This window comes from Pteropus medius, unplaced genomic scaffold (genome assembly GCF_902729225.1).
Source record: "Pteropus medius unplaced genomic scaffold, Ma_sr-lr_union100, whole genome shotgun sequence".
Lineage (NCBI taxonomy): Eukaryota > Metazoa > Chordata > Mammalia > Chiroptera > Pteropodidae > Pteropus > Pteropus medius.
Window position 1 is genome coordinate 7,167,126 of NW_024352787.1, and position 26,452 is coordinate 7,193,577.

Below are 26,452 nucleotides of genomic sequence, written 5' to 3' on the forward strand. Positions count from 1 at the left end.
AATAGAGAGATAAGAAAAATATAATGCCTGCCTATGAAACGATACAGAGAAAATTACAGTTAATTTATAGCATGAATATTAAAAAAAATAGAAAGTGTCATTAAAATCTGAAAATATGTCTAAAATTACAAAGGACAAATTGAAAATGTACTGCAGGGAGCAAATACTCAGACTGAGAATGAAAATTTGTCCCCTAATGTCTTTTCCAGTATTGAAAAAATGAGCTTTTCAAATAATTTAATTTTCTAATACATTTGTGTGTCATATTACATCTTAAAGCATATGATTTTAAAGAGAAAGATTATAGTAACACATTCATTATATTTATATGAGAATAAGGAGTTAATGTAAAATGAAAATATCATTAAAATGTACTACATGTAAAACATGGGTAAGTGTATAGATTTGTTTAGAACTATTAATAGAAGTCAAATTTACAGAACCTTTTTATAAACACATAGATTATATATAACACTAGTCTTACTTTCTCATGCTTTTAATTTAATACAAATCATATATACATATATATAAGTAAGCTTAGACAATGGGATAGTAACTAACAGACATAATAAATTTGAAGTAACTAAAATTACATTGTGAATTAAAGCTTAATTTTCACATACTTTCTATCTATTATAAACTACAAATTACTATTTTCAAAATTTGGTAAATTATAATATCAGTTTGTGTAAATAATAAAAATACTAATATGATAGAAAGGCCACCCTGAATATTCTTACTAGCAGAATATGAAAATTTGGCACAATGCCAGGTAAGTGAGTTTTGTATTCACTGATAAATTGAGTTGCCATAGCAAGCCCTCAGTCACTGAGTTTCTAAGCAACTTGATTGCACAGACTTCAGATACTTAGGAGTCCACTGATCTTTCATCACCCTTAAGGGAGAAATATGAAAACCTGTGCTACTAAACTCAATGGAGGATTTCCTGATTACCCCCTGGAGCAGTGATCCCCCACAAAATGTCCCCTGTTTTGATATCTGTTTAATTTATTAAATAACAATATTCATACTGGGAAAGTAATTGATTACTCAAAGTGCTAAGTGGATAAAATTAGGTACAGAAAATGGTCAGTACCTACTATGTTTTGGACAAATATTTGTTGAATGAATAAACAAAATGCAGTACATAATCCAACTCTCTAAAGATAAAGTCATTTACATAATGCTGGCATTCATAAAGTCCTTGCCTTTTAATATAAAAATATATCTTAGTAACATGACTGTGTAGCATGTCATTTCATTTGTTTCTAATTATTTACATTTAGGTACCATAATTGTAAATCAGTAATTGTTTGTGATCTTATATTGAAATATTTAATTATAGCTCATTTAGAAGGCATAAATAACTATAGTAACCACCCAAATTTCAAATAAAATTACATAGGTTTGAAGTATAAGTAAGGTTATGAATTATTTCTCGAATAACATTGCATTAACATTTTCTCTCCTTGTCTATGTTAAACACTTTCTTCAGTCCCCCACCTTCACACAATATCCACCGAGGCAAACCATTCTCTCTCTTTTAATTCACAAGGCTCAGTTTCCAACTATTTAAGATAATCACAGTGAAATAAAGTTAAGGCATAAAAATATTGTTTGTTCCTACAGAATATTGTATTACCACACAGGTCAAAATAAAATGTAATTACTAGAAACAGCCCTATGTGACCAGTAAAATGATTGTCTGGAATCAGTAATATTTTACCTATTTCTAGTACCTGGTCTTCTATGTTCCCATTATCATTCTATATAGCTAGTTCTTACCAAGGTAAACATCATAGGAATAATTTGCAAATTGAAAACTGGCTTTCGCTTAATAAGTAATTTTTAACGTTACTTCCTATAGCCCGTTAGCTGTTGCATTAAAGATTCAGGAACCCAAGTCAGCTATACAATATGATGATGGAGTTCTCTAATCTGGTGGTAAAATAAAGTTGCTAAGTCACCTCTTAAGCAGGTCACAGTAGCCACCTGTTGACTAGAGCCATTTCAGGAACACCAGCAGTAGAAACTGCCTGTGACCTCTACTGGTTACTGTTGACTATAAAAAGTGGGGGAGGGTAGGATTCTTCTTTCTCCAAGATTGAAAAGAGAACAATTCTGCATTATAATCTTAATATAAGAGAATCCCAAAGTTACATAATGATATTTATTATAATCACATCTTCAGGTAAAAAATGACCATCTACAAGTTAACAGTTTTTCTGGGTATATGCGTTCTTAAGAATAAAAAAATAGCTATGCATCAATTTGCCCTTTTAATATATTGTTCTATTAAGATATACCTCTATTGTTACATGTATATAAGGGTATGCATGTTGGAGGGTTTGGATAATTTCTAATATTTTTGAATGTCTTATCATTTAACTATTGTAGTTATTACTGAAAAGATCATAGTAAAGTTACTACATCTGACCAACTCCATTTTCTTTTAGATACAGCTTCTTATCCAAAAGCTTGTGACAGGGTGTCTGAATGTCTATAATATCTCGTATACTCCCTGAGAAAAGAGAAAAATGCAAATATAGATTAAACTGGACAAGAACAAAGCAAAAATCAGATCAAAATAAAAGATTTTAGGGCTGCAGGCACTAGTCTTGAGTCCTACATTGTTAGGCAAGAAAATGTTACAATGATTACACAGGTGTAATTACCAGTCAGAAGTCCGATGAAAAAATACAAGGCCACCAATGTTAATGCTGTTTGGAAGACAACAGGTTTAACACTGATGACTCTGGTTCTGTTTGCCCCAAGTGCTGGGTCAAATCACTGCTGTGTATCAGTCAGCCCCACCTCCAAGTAGCCAAGAATGGCTGTGGAATTTTGACTGGCACTCCAAAGAGGCAGTGGGATTCTCAAAGTAAATCCTGCAGCCAGTGTTTTCCAAGCTCTCCAGCTTGAAAATGAGCTGCTCTTCACTCTGGTTCTTGTTTAAAAAAAAAAAAAAAAAAAAAAACAATTACTCTGTGATGTTTAAAAGAACACAGAAGCAGCTCCCCTCTCCAGGGATATCCCTACCTATTTTCTCATAGCAATTCCCTTGACTTTTTTATCCTGCGTCTTAGTTATAGGACTTTACAGTCCTCGTAGGAACCACATAACAACATGCACAATGGTCTTTAAAATAAGGAACAAAGCATGGATAAAAATTCTCATTGTGGGAAACTGGAAATGAGAGCAACATGGGGCAGAGCCATGCAAAATGAACGAGTTCAGATTTACAATAGTTCTGACATTCTTTAGCTATATCAGAGAATTAAAAAAGCAATATTTGTGGCTAGACTATTATATATGCAACACATAAGAAAAAACATTAAAACAAAAATAAAGACACTAAAAACAAATTAAGCCATTATAGTACATGCTAAATTAGACAAAAAATATATAATCTTTCCAATATCATTTAAAAGAAGTATCATTTAACGATACTTCTTTGGGGTTAATGTTAATGGCATGCCTCTTCATACACACACATACTGGATGATTTATTCTGTGGCCACTGTGTGTCCAGAACTCTACCGCAAAAATGAAGAAAGCATGATCCTACTGTGAGGTTTTCTGTAATGTATTTCAAATATTAAATATAAATATAATGTGTGAGTACTGAGTACTTTTAATCTACCTTCTCAGAGTGGGCAGCTACCCTAGTGGTGAACATTCACTCAAGAACTGTTTACTTAGAATGTAATCAAAATCTATAATTCAGTTCTCTTTATCTCCTAAAATCTAGAAATCTACATAATAAAATAATGAGATTTTTGCTGGTGAAATTAATGATTTTGAGATTTATAAATTGGTTAAAAATATTACTGGCTAACTCCATACCCACCAAGCCCCGTTGTCCAAGGCTCAGTTCAGAAATAGCCCATTGTATAGCTCTTGATTTTGGGGCATTCCTGGTTGCTTCACTATGACTGGATCGTTAGCTGAATTCCATAGTTACAGCATGTTAAGTGTATGCCTCTGATGAAGCTTCCATGCAAGAACTACTGGGACAAAAGAATAGGGAGGGGGACTTCGTGGAGCACATGGAACAGGTTGGGTTCCTGTTTACTACTTAGAAGCCAATCAGAGAGGGCTTCTGCTGTGTCTGTTTTGGGGAGGAGATCTCTAACTTTCCTGCTGTTATTTATTAAAGGCTACCAATATTTACTAAGATAACCCAATAACAGTGTGTGCCAAAATTGGCATGGGTAGTTTAGTAACACCTACTTTCAAGGAGCTCACATACTAGAGAGGTAGCTCACACACATAGGACAATGCTCTTATAAAGATCCCAGGTAGAAAACTACAAAGTTTCTTAGGCTCATAGGAAATCCACATTCATTCAGATATAAATAGCCATGACTCTTAGTGCAAAGACCTTTCACCCATTTCTATGCATGATACATTGTTTCTCTTTTGTTCATGACCTTTATATTGCAGAAATTGAAGGAATCTTAGGAATCAGCAAGTTCTGATCATTTGTTCTATGTTGTTGTATGTTGTTCTATGATCTTGTTCTATGTTGCCCTAATGGTTATTAAAAAACAGAAACAAACCTCAACTAGAATATTACTTTCTTTTTCTCCTTATGTTTCTATTTTTTCTAACTTTTACTTCTTTTCACATTTCTTTTCCAAGGTTCTGGGAACTAAAGTATTGCTTCACGTTTTTAATGTATATCATTAAACTTCTTTGTTCTTCTTCAGCAATGCTAGTCAATTTAATATTAATTTCCTAGTTGGAATAATTTATATCTATTTTTGATTCCCATACACTGTACCTTGTTATTAAAGTTAATTTTTAAAAATTATTCTGGTTCCAGTGCTCAGACTTTTCAAATTTTATCTTATTTTAAATATTACATTTTTAAAAATTAAATTAAATTATTACATTAAAAAGTAAAATATTTCTATTGTGTTAATATATCCTAGTGCTTCCCTCTCATGTGGGACTTGAAAAATTCTAGGAAAGGATAAGGATGAGAACAAATACTTGTTAACATAATGCTATGGGTCAAGTGTCATGCTAAAATCTTCCATGTGTCATTTATTTAAGTGAGGAAAAATTCTAGAATTAGTTATTGTTAACCACCTTAGTACAGAGGACATAACTGACACAGGGAAAATTAGGAAAATTAGATAAATTATAAGATTTCCAGAGATAGTATGTAACAAGTGACCTTGAGTTTACGCATCAAGGTGACAGGTAATATCAAAGATTAATAGGAAGATATGGGGATATACGGTTAATTATAAGCATTTGATTGTTTATGTCTAAATCCTTAAACTTTTGTCAATATAAATCTCTCAGCAGATGCATTTTGCTATGCTAGTTTGATGTTTCAGAATCGTTTTCATTACTTTTATATACAGATTACAGTTAAAACAAATTTATTCACACAATTATTTAATAAACTATTCTTCTTTGGTACCAAATACTTCTGGATCCAGAGATTATGAAAATAAAATAAATAAAAAACTAGCTTCATGGAGTGATGGTTAGAGAGACATAAAGAAAAGTTATTATAAAATAGTACAATAGGTGGTATAATGGAAGATTTATGGTGCAGTGAAGGACCTACAGAGGGAGGATGTTTTAGGAGAGATGACAAACTTCACAGAGAAATGAACTGATATTTCAGCTCCTTCTTCATGCATAAATCTGAGATCAATTACCATGTATTGGCCAATACAGAGAAGGAATAAAGGCAGAGGATATTTCTCCAACCTTAGAAAGATATAGCAATTTCTACCAGAGACCAGTGATTTCAAGGAAGAACACATAAAAAGTTGTTGGAGCAATGTCAAAATAAATAAGATCAGAAAATATTCATTATAAATTATTTGAAAAAAAAAATGTAGTTTCACCTTTGAATAGCAATTCATATTAAACTGCCAAAAGTTATAACTTCGCTTATAAAAAGAAGCACACATAAGAACTAAAAATTCTGCTTTAAAGCACAACAATTTTACTTAACGATTAAAAAATAATAAGAAAAACATACTGAATATGTTTTACAAGTATCTTTGTTTTGTTATTTGGTATTTTTATAGATAAAAGTTTATTTAAATTTAGAAAATGAGGGAAAATATGTTGACTATTATAAAAACATACCAATTTAATTTGAAAATAATGAGGACTAAAAGTAAATATGTATATATAACTTTGTAAGCACTTTAATGATTTTTAAATCTAAAACTAGTTAGAATAAATATATCAAAAGGTAAATGTTTATAACAGTTACAGATTTCTTTGCTGTATTGAATAATATAAATTTTAGAAAGATCTCAGTATATTTGTATGTTTCTTACTATGGATAAAGTATATCATCTTACTGAGAATGTTAAGGTTTAAAGAAAGCAAACATTCGTACTCAGGCCCAAAGAAACGTGAAATCTAAACCTGAGGTTGTATAAATACTAATTCACAATGAGATGGAAACTTAAGTAATGCATTCTTATTCAAAGAAATTACATGCAGGAGAGCAGGGGGAGGCGGGCAGATTTATTTCCATCAGAAAGTCCAGAGGAAAACTACTTTTAAATAAAAATTCCTTAGTTCTTCTATTTTCACTATAAAACATTTTTAAAATATAGATAGCTTATATTGTAGCACTATGTCATGGAAGTTAGCTTTTTAGAAATACTGATTTTCCTCTCACTTTAAAAGTCTTATGCTAATCCCAGATCGCTTGTTTTAAAATCTACTCTATAGGTGCCACCCAAGCATATTAGTTTCTGGTCATATTTATTTCCAAGCTCTACTAACCTTACCAGATGCAGAAACAACGTGAGGACAGCAGACTCCGTGTATAACCCTGGCTCTGGCCTCTGTCAGGCAGTTTATTCTGGAGTCTCTCTCCCTTCTCTATTGCTCAACTGGATTAGGTAATAAGGATCAGAGTCACGTTCTCCTCTGTCAAATAGGTAATGCTCAAAGTTCCTAGGGGCAGGGACTGGATTCCTCTTCCCCTGAACTTCACTGAGCTCCAACATTTAAACCTGCAAATGAATGTTCAGATATGTGGACAACCTCCTAGAATGAGACAACTGAGCAAATAATTATTTAAATCTAATTGTAAATACCACCTACATGGTATCTAGTGACCCTTCCTTCCTCAGGCTAAGTACAAACAAAGCTATTTCTGGTAAATGCTTTTAAAATTCATTGTGATTATTTCTGGAATCTGATAGGAGAGCAGTGGACATAGTCTTTTTGTGTGTTGATTGACTTTTAAAAGTCATGTCACCATTTTTATTCCTTGTAATATCATTTTGTATTTAATTTATGAAATGATAATCTTATCAGAATCACAATTTTTGAAACCCCCAACTTGTGTCATGTTATACTAATGGCTAATGTGAGGATGCTTACCACAAGTCAGACATCATTCTAAGAACTTTATGTGAATTATTTAAATTAATCTTCATAATAACCATTTGAGATAAGTATTATTATTTTCCCAATATTTTAAATGGCAAAACTAGCAGAATACTGAGAAGCAAAAAGAGTGAGAGGTTAAATAATTTGCTCGAGGTCAAAGAGTGCTGAACTGTGGAAGAACCAATTGGAATGCTTTTGTCTGCAAGTAACTGAATACTGCAATAAAAGTAGCTCAATATATGGAAGAACATATGTGTACTTGTCAAATAACAAGTATACATATAATAATTATCAGCTTCCAAAATGCTAGCTTGCTCTGAAGCAGCCATTTTAAAACACTGGGCTGTCATATCATCTTGACAACACAATTATTTGCTCAAATTACATATGTCTGTGTATGTATATGTAGTCCACTCAAAATAAAGACCATAGAGATGCAACAGGATCTCCTAACATCTAGAAGGGTATATTTCTTTAAAGAAAGAAAATGTCACATGTTAAAGCTTCAAAATAAAATCAATGTTCAAAAGAAGAATCAAGTGCAAGTTTCCATCACTTGAGGAAACAGAATTGTTTATCCTGACAAGGGGATAATATAAATAGAAGGAAGTGGAATTCTTGGCAAATAAAATTTGGTAATTGCATAAAGCATTTATAATTGGTACAGTTGAAAAGAAGCATGTGAACAACCTAAACGTGTTTTGACATAAAGGGTCATATCTACAGGTGGAGGGAAGTAGAACAGGTTATAGGAGACCTAAATGCCTGAATATAATCTGGCCAAAAACATTAAAGAGAATGACAAGATAATTTTAAGGTTTAAAATCATGTTCAAGACCTCTGTTTAAATGTGGCAGACTGAATAGATTTTTACATACACCTGAAATCTCATTGAAAAAAGTAGTAGAATTTATAAGACCATGAGCATACTTGTTTAGGCCAAAGATTTAAATAAAAGAGGATATGAAACATGTCAATACTTAGAAATCACATGCACTTATGATAATTGCTCAGCAACCCTAAAGTGTCAGATTCTAAAAATCTAAGTCTAGAGCAAAAAGACAATAAAAAGCAAAAATAATCTGCTATACAATCTCAGATAGGACCATGAACTAGTAGCTTGGGGTGCCATGGAAATCAGGGTCTAATTTGGTTAAATATCTTTAGAAGTCCTAAACCTTACCTCTTTTCCCCATATACTCTGCACAGCCTGCCCACTCACCTTTCTCACCTGTCAAAAGGAGGAAGGTTTCCTTTTTGGAAACACTGAGCCAAAGAACTTTTGGCACAAGTAGGCACAGCCTGGGGCATGAGGTAGATATATGCTGAAATAAGTTTACCTGAAAATGCACATACAGATTCCTTTTCCATTGCCACTTTCAGAATTCTAGCAAGGAAGAGATTACCAGATTCCTTCTGGGAGAACTGACTGGAGCAAGAGAAAAGACCTGTTCCTACTACTTTTATGTGGAGGTGGGTTGGTGGGGAGGCAATGAAATTTTTCAGGACCTTATCTGATTAGTCTAGAGCAGTACTGTCTAATAGAAGTGTAACATGAGCTTCATGTTATATATACTTTTAAAATGTCCAGTAGCCACATTAAAAATATAGTGATATTAAATTTGATATTATACATTCTTTAGTCCAATACCATAAATACTATAATTTTAACCAATATAAAATTATTAGTGAGATATTATATTTTTTCAGTACAAAGTCTTAGGAGTCTACTTTTTATTTTACTCTTATAGCACATTTCAATTTGGACTAACCCCATTTCAAGTTTTCAATAGCCACCTGTGGCCAATGGCTACTGTATTGGACAATGCAGCTCTAGAATGAGATGGTATTTATTTGGCCATGATTTTAAATATAAATGGACAATCATTGGACCTTTGAGGAACACCCCTGACATGGAAGACAAAATTTAAAGACAAATAAGCAAACAATAAGGATGAATATAAGAAAAGGGAATAGCGCTAAATATTTTTGTGATTAATGTCTTTGAACAGCTAAGAGAAGATATTGCAACAGAAAACTATGAAATCATTTAAACAATAATATTTAAACAATAATAGTAGAAATAACAGTTAGCAGAGCAGTTGGAATATCAGAGTAGTAGCACCGGAGTACAGAGGAGCCATTAGAGCAACACCAGATTAGTAGAATAGATCTGACATCCATATGATGAGATTTCCAGAGCAAATAAAACCAGAAACACAATGGGAAAATAAGACTAGGATAAGTGAATATTCTCCAGAATTGAAAAATATAAGTCTGAGTGCAAGCTGCCACCCAGTTATAGCACAATGGATTAAAAGGGCCAGAGGACGTGGCCTACCTGCCTGTCTTCAAATGTCTTAGAGTATCGAGAATAAACAGAAGATCTTACAAGATTCTGGTGTGCTTAGGAGTAATGTCACACACAAATTAGAAAAACAGCATACTTTGATAGCAGCACTGGGAATTTAGAAGTCAAATGATCAATCTCTTAAAAAATCTGAGAGAAAATGATTTCCAACTGTTATTCTATATACAAACAAAGTTTTTAAGAATGAAGATAAAGACATTTTATTATTTGCAAGGTCCCAAATTATACTTCTAGTTTATCCTTCTTAGGATGCTCAAGGAACTCCCAGAATATAAACTTCACTAAAACAAGGAAGTAAACCAAGAAATCAGAAGACAGAGGATTGAGGAAATAGATGATCTGACAACTGAGACAAAGGGAACTTCCAGGAAGAAGTTGAAAGAAAGTTTCAGGGTAACAAATATGTCACAGATCTAGGAAACAAACCACTTGGTATTGGATCAAGAGGACAGAGGACTTAAGGAGGCAATTATCGCCACCAGGAAAAAATAAATTACAACAGAAAGAAAGCACTCATTGTATACTTCTTGGCTCTGCTGTTCAATAAATCTATAATAATAATATAAACAGTCAATAATATAAAAATAAAACAAACTATATGGATTCGATTGTAAGAGGAAAAGTATGTGTGTACAGATGGAGAGTGGAATGGGTAAAGTGGTATTGTGTGTGGTACTATAAAAGCTACAAAATTTTCTTCCGCAGGAGGAAATGAAAAGCTAATGTGTGAAACAAAACAATTTTTAAAAATCAAGGAATAGCACTGTATCTTATCTAGAAATAGTGAAAGTATTTTCTCCTGGAAAGAGACATGGTAATGAGAGGAGAAAGTAGAATAATTGCTTTTTTCTCTCTTTAAGACACTATTTGACTTTTATAAATAACAAACATTCATTTAATATTCAAATGTATATTTTAAACAAGGTTATATTTATATTGAGCTCTGCTCAATAACTGCTTACCAATTCTTTACCTTTTATCCTTATCTAGTGAATTTTACCTTTATTCTTGGTTCTGCTGAACCTTCTTCATTTTCTTAAGAATTTCCTTGGAAATCTATCTTGTCAACACAGAGCTTTATTTTCTCCTTTACTGAAAAGACTGAGGCCATCCACTGTATAATCTCAATATCTCTACAAAAATATAATACTTGCTTCACCCAGGCACTATAATCCCTCACCTGAAATCCTTAGAAGGTATTTTCATGCATGAACAGTTGTTCAAAATGATGTTTCCAGGTGGGGATGGGGGCTAGAAATTTATATAACTGCCATTTTTATGACATAATTCCTGTTTAGTCTAAAATTTTTAAGGAAGTCTTTATGCACAGTTGCCATATAATTCTGTACATCAGAAAATCAACACACAAAAATTTACCTCTTTGTGGGAATTTGACCAAGATATTATAGCCAGCTGCTTACCAGCTCCCAGTCACCTCCCCTGTAAATCTAGAACACATTTCCCAGTTGCAATTATCTTTGTCAATAATTTAAAAATATATGTGGGAAACTTTAATGTAATTGTATATATATAAAAAAAAGAAAGAAAATAGAGTCATAGATTTGATCCGATGAGCAAGGAAACTTAGACTGGAAGATTCTTTGTAGATTATCTGTAGATTAGCCCTCTAATAGTTAAGCAGGGAGAACATTAAAAGTTACTTTCTCAATGTCACAGATAGAACAAGGACCAAGTTCATGTCGCCTGATTTTGAAATAATTTCTTTTCCAGATGAGGAAACACACTTCCAAATTGTTCATATACAGTTTGGCTTTGCAGATGAAAAAAAGACCATATATTAAATTTGATAAGCTCAGAGGAGTCCCCCCATGGTGAGCCTTACAATCCCAGAGACCAAAGTAACCACACAGTGTGGCCTGAACAAAAAATTCCTAACTAAAAGCAGATCATGGTAGGTAGTCGCATCTTAGGCCTGTAGCTTCCCTGACAAAGGTCAATTTTTAACTTTAAAACTGTCTATTGTCTGTGCACCTAAGATAACATACCTTTGAAGTCTCAGAGTAATCTTTTCCAGACCCCTTGAAGGTCCCACTGCAGGTACCAGAGCAAGAGACCACATTATTTTGTTACCTACATATCATCTCTATATGCTATACATGTTGACTACCCCATATCTACCTGTAAAAGAAACATGTTTCTCCATTTTGCTTTTTATTCTTTTTATTGTTTTTATTCATTTTGCTTTTTATTCAATTTCGCTTCCACTTCGCTTTTACCTGCCTCCCTAATCTATCACCAATGGATTTCATTCAAACCCCTTACAACTCCTCCTTTGAGTCTAATGTATAAAATGAGCTGCAAAACTGCCTTTCTTCAGAGCATTTTCTCAATCTGCTAAGAGTTTGCTTCCTTGCAGTTGTTGTCAGTTTGGCTCAAATAAACTCTTATAAAAATTTTTCTTAGGCAGAATGTTTTTTTTTTCATAGACAGCTTTTAAAATCTTAACCAAAAGATAATTTTTCACGCATTTTATAGATGAGGAAACTGAGATGCTAAAAGGTTACATAATGTATTCAAAGTCACAATACTCTTATGTAGCACTTGAATTCAAATCTATCCAATGCCAGATTTTGAAATACCTTGCGTGATATTCTAAGGAGCTTGAACTTTATCTTGTAAGCACAATAGAATCATTAAGTAATTTACAAGTAAGGGAGGTGACAGGATAAGAGTTTTCACCTTTAAAGAGTCATGTTAAAAGCAGTAAATTGTGATGAGAGTCTATATAGAAGACTAATAAAATAATACTGGAAAGACATAAGGTCTGAACTAAAATTTATATTCAGTCTCATGAAGAGAAGGTAAACTCATTCTAAACAGAGTTTAAGATCAGTGAAAAAGTATTTGCAGTTTATGGGATAGTCATGGCAAAGAAGGTTGTAAAATCGAGAAGCAAGCCCTAAGGGTCATTGTCATGAGTGGGAGAAATACTCTTGCTAAACTTTTTTGATGACACTCTGGAGCATAACAGCAGGGATGAAATAAGGAGAAGTAAAAAGGAGAAAACTAGATAAGGACTGAAGCAACAGTTCCAGTAAAAGCAGAGACAAAACTCTAGAGGCCAAAGAACCGGGGGACTTAGCACTTCTTTTTTATTGGCTCTAGTTGAAATGACAACTCTAGTATAAAGCTAACAAATAGCAGAGCAGATAGCAAAGGCACTCACAGACTGCAGGTGATATTAGAAGTAGTTAATCTCCTAATTTTTCATTTCCCCCAAATCATAGTCCAGGCTGCGGTTTGCCTCCCAAGGTAGTGCAGATTCAGGGCAGCAGTTTAGTGTCATGGGGTTGGAGGAAAGATGAGGGGATAGGGATGGGAGCACAAGGACTGAGTTCTGCCGCAAATGGCCACAGACCAGTAAGCAAGAGACAGTGACGATCAGAGGTACTTAGTCTAGAGTCAGTAACTGGGCTCAGTTAAAGAAGCACCTTGTCAGGAAGAAGCAATAAATAAAATGATTATATGAACCTACCTTTTGGTGAACATATTTATAATTTATCTTGTTTGGCTAGAGGGTGTATAAAATATAAATGTATTATGACAGTTTAAAGAGGTATAGGATAAAGAGAGATAGAGACTCTAAACCCAAAGTCAGTGCCAAGCAAGTAGACCTTCTAAGCAATAATCTGGGGAGGTTATTCAATTTAAAAAAGTCATCACTGTTTGTCTGCATAGCTGATATGCTCTGGAGAAACAAGGATTCCATGTAAGCAAAAATTAGAAAGCTGGCATTTTATTCTGGCATAACTCATACAACAACTACTTAAAAAGTATATGTGATGTGTAAAAGTTTTCAGAGACATACGAGTGCAGGAATGTTTCAGGTAAGAAAACTGATTGCACCCAATTCTCTTTTATTTCCATTTCACATAGATATCTGCTACTAAACTGGACACACAAAATGCTCCTTTTGGCCATCACAAAAAAAGCAGCAATAAATATTCATCTGTAACGAACTTCCAGACAGTAATATTAAAGAATATACGTGTCACATCCAAAGGTACATTATGCAAATTTGATCTTGCATAAAATAGAGAAAAATGGACTCAAAGAACACTAATTTCCCAAGTAACAAATACTATTGGTATTATTTCTCTTATATTATTGTAAACAAAGAATTAAGCCAGTCTTCAGGACCCTACTATAATCTAACTATTGAACCATTCAGAATTAAGGATCCAAAGTGCTGTTTTTGTTTATAAAGACTTGAATAAAACCATATTGCCTAGGTCCATGACAGGCCTCTGTAATGTAAAAAATTTAAGCCTTGTTGTTCAATTAAAAGTTAAAATGTTTAACTAAAACTTTAACTTCTCAGTTACAGTTTCCCGTTCAGTAAATTATTGTTCCTGGCTCACATAATACAGAACTACATGTTTTATTAGAAAACAGGAAAAATAAAATAGGATCATACAAATGGGTAAACTTTAAGAAATAAAAAAAAAAAAGCATCTTTTTAAATTTAGATTATATCTTCAAGAGTAACTAAAGGGAAAACTCTACGAAATTCGATCAAAGTAGCTTCTCTTTATTAACAATTTGATAAAGCAGAGGTAGAAAACAAATTACTCTATCTTTTGTGTTGCTTTAATGATATTTTAAGGCCAATAAAAGAAACTCGAAGATGGAGAAAATCTTACATATTGGCCTGAAACTTTTAATTTATTATGCAGCTCATGTTTAAAAAGCATATATGTACAACTCAAAGAAAGAGGTATATTTAACAATATTTCAAATGTCTTAAAAATTACTTTCTAGAAAGATTTTTTTTCATTTGTGACTATGAAATTGAACTTAATTTATAGACTTATTTCCTCTCTCCTCACCCCTCCCACTTTATAACAACTCCATTATTGATTTATAATAACAAGTTACAAAGGAAATTATAAGCATGGAATATTTCTTGATGGCTCTAGTCATTTTAAATTCACACAATACTGAAATATTGAATATTATTCAATTGTAAACTTTAATCATTTACTGGATGTTCTTTTCTTTAAGTAAAACTTATGATAATAATAGTCTATTATATAAAAGAAAAAGATTATTTCATTTATTTTAGGAGGCATATAGAATATCAAAGTAGAAAGTTTGGCATATATATTTTTAATTACATTTATATAAATTCAACTTAGATGCATATTTCCAGAAACATATTGATTTATGATAATTCTCAATTAAAAGATTCATGATAATCTCTGATTATTAAACTCTTTATTAGTAAGCAGAAAGAACCCTTAATTTACAAGTAACTTTCACTAAGTAAAATTAAAAATATTTTCCATATATTTTATATCTGTAAATATTTTTTATTTATTTAACAAATTAGTTTTTGTGGCATAGGTGCAAAATAAGCTAATTCCCTAAATAATTTGTGCACTTTATAGTTATTATACACAGATTGATCTCCTCTTGCAGTTCTTATTGATTATCAAATTCTAGCATAAGAGAAATAAAATTTTGTATTAAATTTTTGTATTAAAATACTTAATATTTCAAGCATATCACAGAGCTAAGAAAGAAAATTACAAAGAAACTCTATTAGAATTGTACTACCAAAGCAGTGGAAAGTAGATTTCATGGCTGTGGGTTTAATTACTGAAATAACAAAGAATTTTGTCATCAAAAAGAGAAAACAGTCCCTAACATTCAGGATCTGGCCTGGTGCTATCTGCTAGATCTTGTTGTTTCTGGACACTGGCCTGGCACCCATAGTCAGGCCTTGATAACCTCTTGTTGGACATAAACAAATTCACTGAACGTGGACTTTAGACAAGGCCTTGTGATAATGATGGATCAAGAAAAAACAAGATGCTCTGAAATCCTGTCTGAATGGAGACCAATTATGAACATTGTCTAAGCCACAGATAGCACACATCCCCTTTTCTTAGCTAATATGAGTCACCATTGCTTCTTTTCAATTGCAGCCTAAGCTTGTCTCATCTTCCTTCTTCCTAGATACAATTTATTAAAACACCTGGTTGTAAAATGACCTTGCTTCCCAATAACATCCAGTTCAAAGTAAAGCCCTGCTTCCCTAAACCCTCTTCCCAAATCACCCAACCAAAGTCCAAATTCTTTAAGAGATTCTTTCTAAACCTCCTTACTGAGTTGCCCTCCGTTCCCTGTGGTATACCTCTCTCTCTTTACAATGAGTAGATAACTCAACTTGTTCAACTACAAGTGTGTTCCTGGCAGTCTTTGGCTGAAGAACATTGATAATGATAAGGCATCTATAAAAAAGATGGCTTCTCATTACAGTGTTATCAGGTGGCTCTGACATATTTGGTAGCATAATCCCCAGAATTTTGGAAAAGACTAAATGGAACTTCAAAGAAGATGCCATAGTGATGAAGATTCTAAGGACATAGCAGCTGTATCAAATACGGAAAAAAGAGCATGCCAAGATGAGGAATACAGCCAGGGTGGAGGGAGGGCACATCAACAGCTGAAGGGCCATCAAACACTGAAGAGCTTTATAATCCTGTTTCAGAAGAAGCTACAGGAGAATTTTAAGTCTGTATCACCAAAATTTTACTAAGAGAAAGAAGTCTCAACCACTCCATTGAAGCTATATACTATTTTTATAACAACAAAAGAGGACATAAGAATTACGTAATTAGAAAACTAATGACTCTCCCAGGAAAGGACTATCAAGATAATAGTAGGAGAATTTGAAATGACTTCTTAGAAGGGATTAAGACAAAGTTTGTATTCAGAAGAGATTAAAATATTTGTTATCAGTGAGGTGAGAAATACAAGGTAGGAGTAGGAATGTAGATTAGGAAAACGAGAGTGGTGATGATGAAGGAGGAGGAAATGGGAATTATAGAAACAAAATGATAATATATTTCTTAAAACCAGGCATCATGAAACTGAGTTAAGCATTTTTGGTTGTTCTCATGCACACAAATTTTTTGAGAACTAGTGTGCTAAATCTAATGATTTAAATAGCTGTTAAAACTGAACTGAGTGCTTTGAGATGTTTCTCACCTCCCAGTTTCAAGAACTCACTTGCCAGTCCTTGTTTTCCAAAAGAAAGAAAGATTTAAAACTAGATTCAACAATGAGCTTGGTTCATCCATCCTAGTGTATGTCCTTCCCTAATCTTATCTTGCCCTCAACCCTTTGCCTACATAGCAAGCAATCCCTGAGTGGTCATGCCTGCAACACGATCCAAGTTCTCATGTGGCTCTCATCCCTCCCAGATCATAACCCAGAAAATATGCAAATTTTTGCTCCAGTCTTTTGCCATTATTTTTACTGGTTCTAATACTGGATCATTTCCCTAATCAAACTCTCATTTTTGAACTTTTCAGATTACTTTTAAAGCTATAGTTTAAATTATTAACTTTGTTTTTCATTTATGTTTTTATTCATTCAGTAATACTGGCAAATGTTTAATTAGTCTGTAACTCTTGCAAGAGTAAAACAAATTCCTTAAGCATTCTTAGTCTGGAATTTTAATTGAGATAAAATAAGAGAATCGACAAAACAAAAACCCCAGTACTTCCCTTCAAGTAGCTCACAGCATGTCCAGGAAGCTAGAGTAATAAGAAAAAAAAAAAGTTATAATACATTGTGATACCTACATCCAGGTGAGGAGAGTAAATGTTGAGTTAGGGAAGGCTATTAAAGGACAGCTGGTGGAGGAAGTGATAGCTTGAGAGTTATAGAATACAAGTCTGAGTAAAAGGAGTGAAAGCATTCTTCCAAAACATAGATGCATAAGAAAACATATACCTGGAGAAATATAGATATTTTGGTAAGGCTTTGGTATAATGTATGGGTTTTGAAAAGATAAGACAGGACACTGGAGAGGTGGTCACAAGTGTCATAATGAAGCCCTAATATAATGCACAATATACCAGACTGAGGTTTGTGCCTGAATACTGGGGAATTCTTTATAAGAATTCATCTTGAAAGCAATATAGAGCTACTCAAGGATTTTAAGGATTTTAAGTGCATGATAAAATTCAGGTTTAGGAAGATGTTCTGGCAAAACATGGAGAATAGATTGGAGGAAAGGCCAGAGAAAGTTTTTTGAAATAATCTAAGCAGGAAATTATATGGGCTGAATTAAGGCAATGGCTGGGGTAAAAGAAATTGAGAAAGATTTTAGAACTATATAGTAGAGATGAGGAGATTTTTAGAAGGTAGCATGAATAGCTAAGCCCTGGTAAGTAATTAGCTAGGTAGAAGGAAAAAAAAATCAAAACTAAGTTCTGTGTTTCAGGTTGGAGTACCAAGATTTAAAAAAAAAAAAAAAAAAAAAATGGAGAGAAAAACAATAGGGCTAGATTTGAGGGTGGGATAGGGTTAGTTCTAGCTGGCATTTTCACTAACTAGCTTCAAGATCCTGGGCCTGCTTAATCTCTCCGAGTCTGTTCACTCATTCTTAAAAAATAAATAAACAAATAAATAAACAAACAAACAAACAAATAAATAGAATAACACTACTCATTTAAAAATTATTGTGAAAATTAAATAATACTACTTAATCTTTCTATAGCACTTATCGTGTGGAAGGGACTTAAGTATTTTACATATAGTGACTTGCTTATTTTGAACAACTACTCTATGAAGTAATTTTATTATCCCTGTTTTATAGATAAGGAAGCAGAGACACAGAAAGGTTAACTTATTTGCTCAAGGTCACAGATCTGGGAAGTGTCAGATCCAAGTTTCAGACCTATTTAGTCTGGCTACAGAAAGTATGCCTCAACCAATAATTTACAATGCCTCTTATTAAATTCTAGGCACTTTGCATAATTATTATCAGTGTACCATGCAGGCACCCAGTAGATGAAAGCTATCATAATCATTTAACCCATCCATTTATTTAAAAAGTTTTTACAGAGTACATGTATGTGCATACATTCTACTGAACACTAGATTCAAGCATACTAAGAGACACACCTATCTTAGGGTTGTTTTAAATTTAATTTTGAACATAAAAGGCACATCATGAATCAGAACACAATGATAAGGTTATGTGTTAAAAGAGTTTAGATAGTTTCAACTCAAGATGTAGAGCATCCACATCTAGAACTTGACCATCAGGCACATAGATATATGAGTCTCAAGCTGTGAAAAGAGATTAGCCATGAGATATAGATTTGGATCTGTTCATATAGATTATAGATGAAGTCATAAAAATGGATAAGATCCCTTAGGTGGAATCTTGATAGGGAGGGAAGCCTAGAAAAACTTCAGAAAGAGAAATGGGAATAACAATCTAATAGCTAAGTAAGGGGATAAAAGCTCACTTAACTTCTATGGGTCTAAGAACCCTCACTTGTAAAAATTAATGGATCTTGGTTTAAGAATATTTTAAGAAATTATTCCTATTTCTAATGTTTACAGCTTTTGCTGTGAACAAATGTAAACATTGGAGAATAGCTGAAAGTAGACTTCAGCCTTAAACCTCCGGGCCAAGCTTCATAGTTGTTGCTTTGCCATGGTAAATAATTATTAAGTAGTTTTCTTTTTCACAAAAGACCTTTCAGATTGTTTCAATTCCTTTTATTTATCAACAGAATTTCAGCTTAAGAAATGCTTTTGCTGTTACTATGTACAGAAGTTCTTCATGGGAGAGTTTAGAAAGAAAACAAAATGGCATCTTAACACTCAAGAGGAATATTAATAGAGTAGAGAAGATAGTGTGAATAATTATAGTAAGCTCTCTTTCAGTTTCTCAGTACAAAATTTACTTTTTTTCCTTGCCTAATCTTGTTTTTCCTGACTTCATCTGCTAAAATGTATAATTTTATCAAACTATTATAATAGGCCTACAGTATAAGGTTGCAATACAGAGAGGCTTGGAAAACTGAAGGTGAAGAGACTTTCAAGAGTCTCTTAATGAGCTTGAGAATGACCTCTGACCAAGGAGTGGAAGCAGAAAATAGATAATAATTGCACCTCTATCACTGACCAGCCACTACCTCTGCCCCACAAGAGAAGACCTGGGGGACATGTGTGACTAGGCTAGCAAAAGATGACTACTTTACATGCTATGATTTCCCGTGAAGTGAGAAGTGGAGGAATCACAACCCACACCTGGAGTTAAGGTTAGTATATTTCAAAGATGACCACTGGACCCAGAGAGGAACTGACTGAGCTAAGAGTTTTTCTCTAGCTTTACCCCAAACTTGGTACACTCAGTGAAGATATCTAAGAGACTGTACACAGAAGCAAGCATATCTAAGCTTTGTGTGCAAATTGGGGAAAAGGATTAAGACTTCAGTGGAATTAGGTAAAATGGTTGAGCTTCATGGGCTGAGAAATTATCAGTGTCTGTGAGTTTACATACATAGTGTAAATTGAATTATAGAATATTTCACTATTAAATTTCATAATTAATTTACTAGATGATCTGCCTTATATTATCCAAAAAAAAAAAGACATGCTGAAAAGGGCAGGGATGGTGTAGGGGGTGATGACATTCCATAAAGCTACTGACCTGAGGATTTCTCATGCAAAAAACTTCACAGATCTATGTAGAGTTGACCCTTGAACAACACATGTTTGAACTGTGTAGGTCCACTTATATGTGAATTTTTTTCAATAAATACATGTACCATTTTCAATCTGCAGTTGGGAATCCAAAGGACTGACTAAATGCATTGATTTATACCAATTTATATAGGGGTCTTGAGCATCTGTGGATTTGGGTATTCCTTAGGATCCTGGGAACCAAGCCGCCTCCAATACTGAGGGACAACTTCAATTTTGGGGGAGTCAAAAATTACATGTGAATTTCAACTGCACAGGAGCTGGGTACCCCTAACCTCTGTGTTTTTCAAAGTTCAACTCTTTTATGGTGGAGCTATGTCAATTTGGTTATTTAAAAAGAGTGCTAAGCATAGAAGATGGAAGAAATAGATTTTTAAATTATTTAAATGATCAAAACTTCTTAAAATTTTAGTCATAGTTCTTAATGGAAGGTGAACATTTTTGGTTAGAAAAGATTTAGATGTAATATTTTGGATAAATGAATAAAATCTGCCTATTAAGTGCTTACTATGTGTTAGGCACTGAGCATTGCTGATACTAAGATGCAAATGACTCTTGCCTTCATGGAGTTATCAGCCCAGTGGAAAGTGCCAACTTTAAGTAAAAGCAAAGGTCTCTAAACAGTGTCTTTATCACTGCATATGGTGCTTATCACAGCTTGAGTTCTCCAGCATTGTAATTGCTCATCTATGGATCTGCTTAGATGTAACTCTTGAGCAAGCAACTCTTAAAAGAATGGGGCTCATAGAAACTAGAGGTGTCCATAGAAACCAGAGATGTTTCCCTTAAGAAACCAAGCTAAAATTTAGTGTTTGTTCCCCAATCAGACAAAACAGTTCAAGAAGAAATAAATTTAGGAAGCTATCAAACCTAAGGCTTAGCGTGCATACTACTGTCAAGTTATTTTATTTTGGAGGGGTTCCACACACTGTATGTTAGTTACTTCACATTTTAAAAGTAAATTATGCATTTGGAAGAGCAATTGCAAGAAGCTAAGAGTGGGCAAGGGAAGCAAATATGTTTAGTATCTTCCTCCTACTCCTTCCATAAATACAACAGTCACTTGCTTGGCCTAATTTATCAGGAGATCAATTATACATTAAGGGGTCTGTTTGTGTGCAGTGGTGAGGAAAATGTTCACAAAATTCAACCTATGTCTTCAACATTTACAAAGTTAACAGATTTTTTAAAACTTTTGTCAAAAGATTTCATTCCATATAAATAAAATTTAGAACACCTGTAAAAAGTTCCTGGATCCTTATAAATGTTCAGCATAATATTGTTTCTAATAATAGGACAGTGCCTGACACATAGTAAGTGCTCATAAATATTTTTTACCAAATGTGTCAATGAATAATGAATTCTAAAAGATAGTAACTCCATCATGTATTCAATCAAAAAACAGGTTTTTGCTGTTTTACAGTTCATTGTTAAGTATATTTGTTGAAAAGATCCCACTAAAAATCTATGCCTGCTCTTAAAATATACTGTTTAGATTCAAAGCTATGGGACCGCCAGTCTGAATGAAGTAACTTTTATTACTTTAGTTCTAAAACTTCCTAGAATGAGACCCATGGACACCTTACAATGGCATTACATTTTAAGTAGAGCAAAATAATGAAGTCCCAGGATAGAATGAAATGAGCCTTAAATTAATTTCTATTAGTCTGTGTTCTTAATTTTTAAAATTATGACATGGCTATTAATTTCGTTTTTGATTTTCTAAAAATTAAAATGAGAGAAATTTAAGATTTATATTTGAAAGATTTAGTGAGAAAAAACATTACTTAAGAGATGAAACTAATACTCAAAAAAATGTGTTCTTATTCCACTTTTAAACTTCACAGCACTGAAAGGCAAACAACGCTTTTGTATTTGAGCACACTCTGGAGTCCTTGGTGAATGCAGCCAAGCTGTCTGCTCTGTCTCCTCCATAATACTTGCCAATTTTCTGTCATTTCCTCCTTCAGATCATAAGGTTTGTGTGACAAAGGCCTCTGAGTATATTTCAAAACATCTTAAACTAACATTGTACCACCAAGCACCTATTTAAAAGTGCTGTTTATTCTTCACAAGGCTAAATTTGTCAGAAGACACAAAGCAGAATTCACCTTAGCCTTCTCCATAAAGAAATAACTAGAAAGCTCATTGTCGAAGCAATGGCATTGTAATTACCTTTTGTAAAAGAAAAAAGCTTCCAGTGGCTTAGCAAATTTCTGTACTTTGACATACAACACACAAAACAGTCAAACTAATTATTTATTAAACTATATTCTTTTTTATATTCTCTATGTACTTTTGCTAGTTTTAGACTATTTACTTTTACTGATGAACAATTCATTGTCTATGAGTTGAGCAAATCACTTTAGATTAGGCATTTTTTAGGAATCCAGTAACCTGATGTGGAAACACAGTCATTCCTCCTCTAGTACCTCCCTGCTCTTCATTCCAGATCATTCTTTTCAGATTATAGTAAAGTGGTGACACATTTTACAATTTTCACCCAAAAAGCAAACAAAACATACAAACAAGTAACAGATTAAAAAACATTTCCCCTTTTCATTCATTTTAAAGCATTTCTTTTTTATTTAAAAAGTTTGTGAATTGTTTCAAAGAATTTAACAATGAAACTTGGTTTATAAATACTAAGAATATTAAATTTCTTAATTACTAATCTGAATCAGCAATTTATGGCTAAAGAAAAATTAGCCATAGTCACTATAGTCCATCAAGAGCAATATTTCATCGCGTATTTCTTTGCTCTAAGAAAAACATGTTCTTCCATTTAACTGATCCACTCTTTAGTCTTGTATGCTCTTTGTCACTGATTTATTAGCACTTTAAACTTCTTTTTTTTTTTTTTGGCCTAACAATGATTCGTGTGAGTTTAAGAGCTTACTTTTTTCCCAGGTGAAAATTGTTTTATGATCCTCAGATGTTTGCTTTCTTAAACTGTCAGAACAATTCACTGCAAAGTTGCCCTTGTCCTTTACAAAAGGCTCTAATTCCAAATAATTAATGTTTGTGTTGTACATCATTTGAAAATATTTCTCTTTCCCTTTGTCAGGATTACTGGAATCTTATATAGTGCCCAACAAATCCCACTTTTAGTAGGCAGGTATATCTGAGAACAAGACAGGTTGCCTATTTCTCTTCATCTGATCCAGAACCCACCTTAGTTCTGAATTTTTCTCACAAGAATTGAACAAGAAGTTAGCACATTATAAGTATCTGCCCAGAATGCTTTCCCCAGAATTCAGCACAGCTCCAAGCAACCATTTTTCAAAGAATAAAAGGAAGTGATCTTCTTTAACGATAAAGAAGTCTGTCCGATTTATTGCCAGGATTTGTAGAATAGCTGCAGAGTCAGAAAGACCTGCTTTTCTTGTAATAGCATTTAATTTGTGTCTAAGTGTATCCTTAAGTTTCCTTTCTGCATAAGTCACTATTCTACCATTTTTTGCAATGTTTCCTGGTCTTTAATAGCTATATTGTGAAACACATCATGTTATAAAAATTCTGCTGTGCAACAAAATCCCCTCCTCCTAAACTAAAATACCGGGTGCCCATAGTCAATACAATTTCCATGATCACTAATAATCAGTAAGTTTATGTATGGAAAGATTTTTGTTTTCTTCCTCCCTTCTAGTAGTCAATTTGTTAAGAGGACTGGGCCTTTTAAATTATTTCTTAAATATGCTTGTCATTCTTGACAACATGCCAAAAAACATTTTCATACTCTCATGAACAAAGGTCATTCAACTTCTAGTCTCATTTAAAAAGTGTTTTTCCAGTTTGGAAGAGAGAGGTCAAAATGGTCAGATTTTTAGAGTACCATCTTTTAAAGAGTAATATTTTTAAAAGTTTATAAGAAAGCAAACAAATTTAAATAAAATATAAAATCAGTCTTGATTAGTACATGCCAGACCAATTTAGAGAACCTGAAGGAATAAAAATTTCTATTAAAATTATACTTTTTGAAATAATTAAAAGTTTGTTTTCTGATACTTCTAAATGAAAGGCATGAAAATGTGCAAATGGAAATTTCTTAAGATGAATTTAGAAACTAGTGGAAATGTAAAATTTAATTGTTAAATGTCATTTCTTTATCCATTCAGTTAAAAGCTTACAAACCTGTTAAAAGATTTAATAATTATATCAGAGAATATTTTTAAATAGTTAAAAGTAATAATTATTATTGTTTACTAGACAATAGTCCACCAACTACAAAGATATTTATAGTCACAGGCCTTAACAAAAATTATTCAGCTCACCAACTTTTAGAGGATCCTGCTTGCCCAGATGTAGGATCTTAAAAGTGGCTTCAGAGAGACTGTTGTAGGAGGAGACACAGCAAATAAACACATGATTTCCACAGCACAGCAGCTAAGAACTCAGAAATGAGGCAATGGGGTCTTGACCATTCATCTGTCTTTAAGGTTATCCTGACATCTGAAAGCCATTGACATCCTGAGACTTCTAGCACTTTGGCCACATGCCTAACACAAGATAAATATAGATCCCTGACACCTGAGTCAAATGAAATGAAAATTAACTAGAAAAATCTCACTTTGTGCCTCAGTTGAGGAAAATGGAAACCTGAATTCTTTTTCTGTTAAAACCTGTTATGCCTCTTAACAGATAGCTGCTGTGCTTATGAAACATGGGAATTCAAATAATCAATTTGCTTCTCTCCATGATTATCATTTGTTATAATAATATTGAGACAGGTTCAAATTTTCTCTTCTTACTTAGGTATAAATGAAAGATAATAGTGAATACTAAGTATTATCTAGTCAATAATTTTTTTTCTTTTTTGGTAATATTTGTGGGTGAGTCCTTGAAATGTAAATATCTATTTGGTAAACTTTCTAGTGTTTTTTTTTCTGCTATATGGTTTCAGTTGTAGTGGTCCTTTTTATGTTTGCCTCAACTAATATGGCAAAAAGTATTATGCATTGCCAAGGTGCCTTGGTTTAAGTTAGTCTTTTAATATAGTTGTATAATGTACTTGATTTAGACTGAATTTTGTTTAGTACTGTTGGTAAACACATGACTGAGGGTCTACCTTCAGCCTGAGCAGATCCTACAATTAAAGTTATTACTCTACGTATACAGTGGCAAGATTTCAAAAAATAAGTCACTTTCTGGGATTCATATATTAAGAATCTCTAATTGTATATTAAAACAGTGAACATAGGAACTAGAAAAGTCATACTGCTCTCCTGAGATTTTGAGATATTAAATAGTTTTGAGCTAGCATAAATTACAAAAATGAGAAATTTATTTAGCTCTCCATAGACAGGCCTTGCTGAGCTATTATGACTTGCAAAATGCTGAGCAAAACTTATTAAACCAATATATAGGCACCTCTTACAGGATAAGGCTGACACAAGACCAGTTCCATGCAGACCACTCTTAAAAGCATTCACAGAAGGAGAAAAGTTGACAGATGGGTGACCGCTAAGCTCATTACCATAGTAAATAACACATCAACCAGTGCCATTACAAATCTGGAGCACCCCACATGAGACCAAAAAGAGGGTGGCAACCCAACTCACAGAAAATCCCACCTCCTTCCAGGAAAACTTATGAATATTCCTCCCCTTAATTATAGTTAAGCCAGTCCCTCTATCCCATAAGGCCATAAAAACCCAGTAGTACTTATATTCAGGGAACCATCCGCCTTTTTTGGCTGGTTCTCTGATGCACTAACTATCTCTCAATAAAGCTTTGCTTGCTGGACTTCAAATCGGGCACAGTGTTCATTTCCATGCCTCTAAGACCCAAGAACCTGGCATAGTCAAATTTGGTAACAGTTGCAATTAATATTATCTTTTACAGAAGGATCAATTTTGGAGTTACCATTTCCTAAATAAAACTGATGTATAACCAGTAGCACTTATCATTTCAGAAAAGAAAATGACTGTTTTTTTTTTTCAAATTAGCAAAACTTTATTTTCATATTTTAATAGTAGGTACCATTTATTGAATATTGTCTATATGCTTGGCACTTTGCTAGGTAGATATCGTATAATCTCATTCTTTTCCTAATCCCAAAATAACCATTCAAATCCAGTTAATGTTTTTAGGTCTCATTTTATAGAAAATAAAACTGAAACTAAAAGGTTAAATGTTGACAATGGACGTACG

At 33.2% G+C, this 26,452-nt stretch overlaps 1 protein-coding gene across 5 annotated transcripts in view; it reads right to left on the reverse strand.

The window, feature by feature from the left end:
• Positions 1 to 26,452, reverse strand: part of CD36 (CD36 molecule (CD36 blood group)) — a 265,165-nt gene that overhangs the window by 50,713 nt on the left and 188,000 nt on the right. For 3 of the 5 annotated variants that reach the window (XM_039849421.1, XM_039849425.1, XM_039849420.1), the window contains exon 1: positions 2,676 to 2,949. The exons of the other annotated variants lie outside the window; for them this stretch is intronic. The gene's annotated coding sequence lies outside the window, so the exon portion shown is untranslated. Of the gene's footprint in view, positions 1 to 2,675; positions 2,950 to 26,452 lie in introns of those variants that run through there. 5 annotated transcript variants of the gene reach the window in all.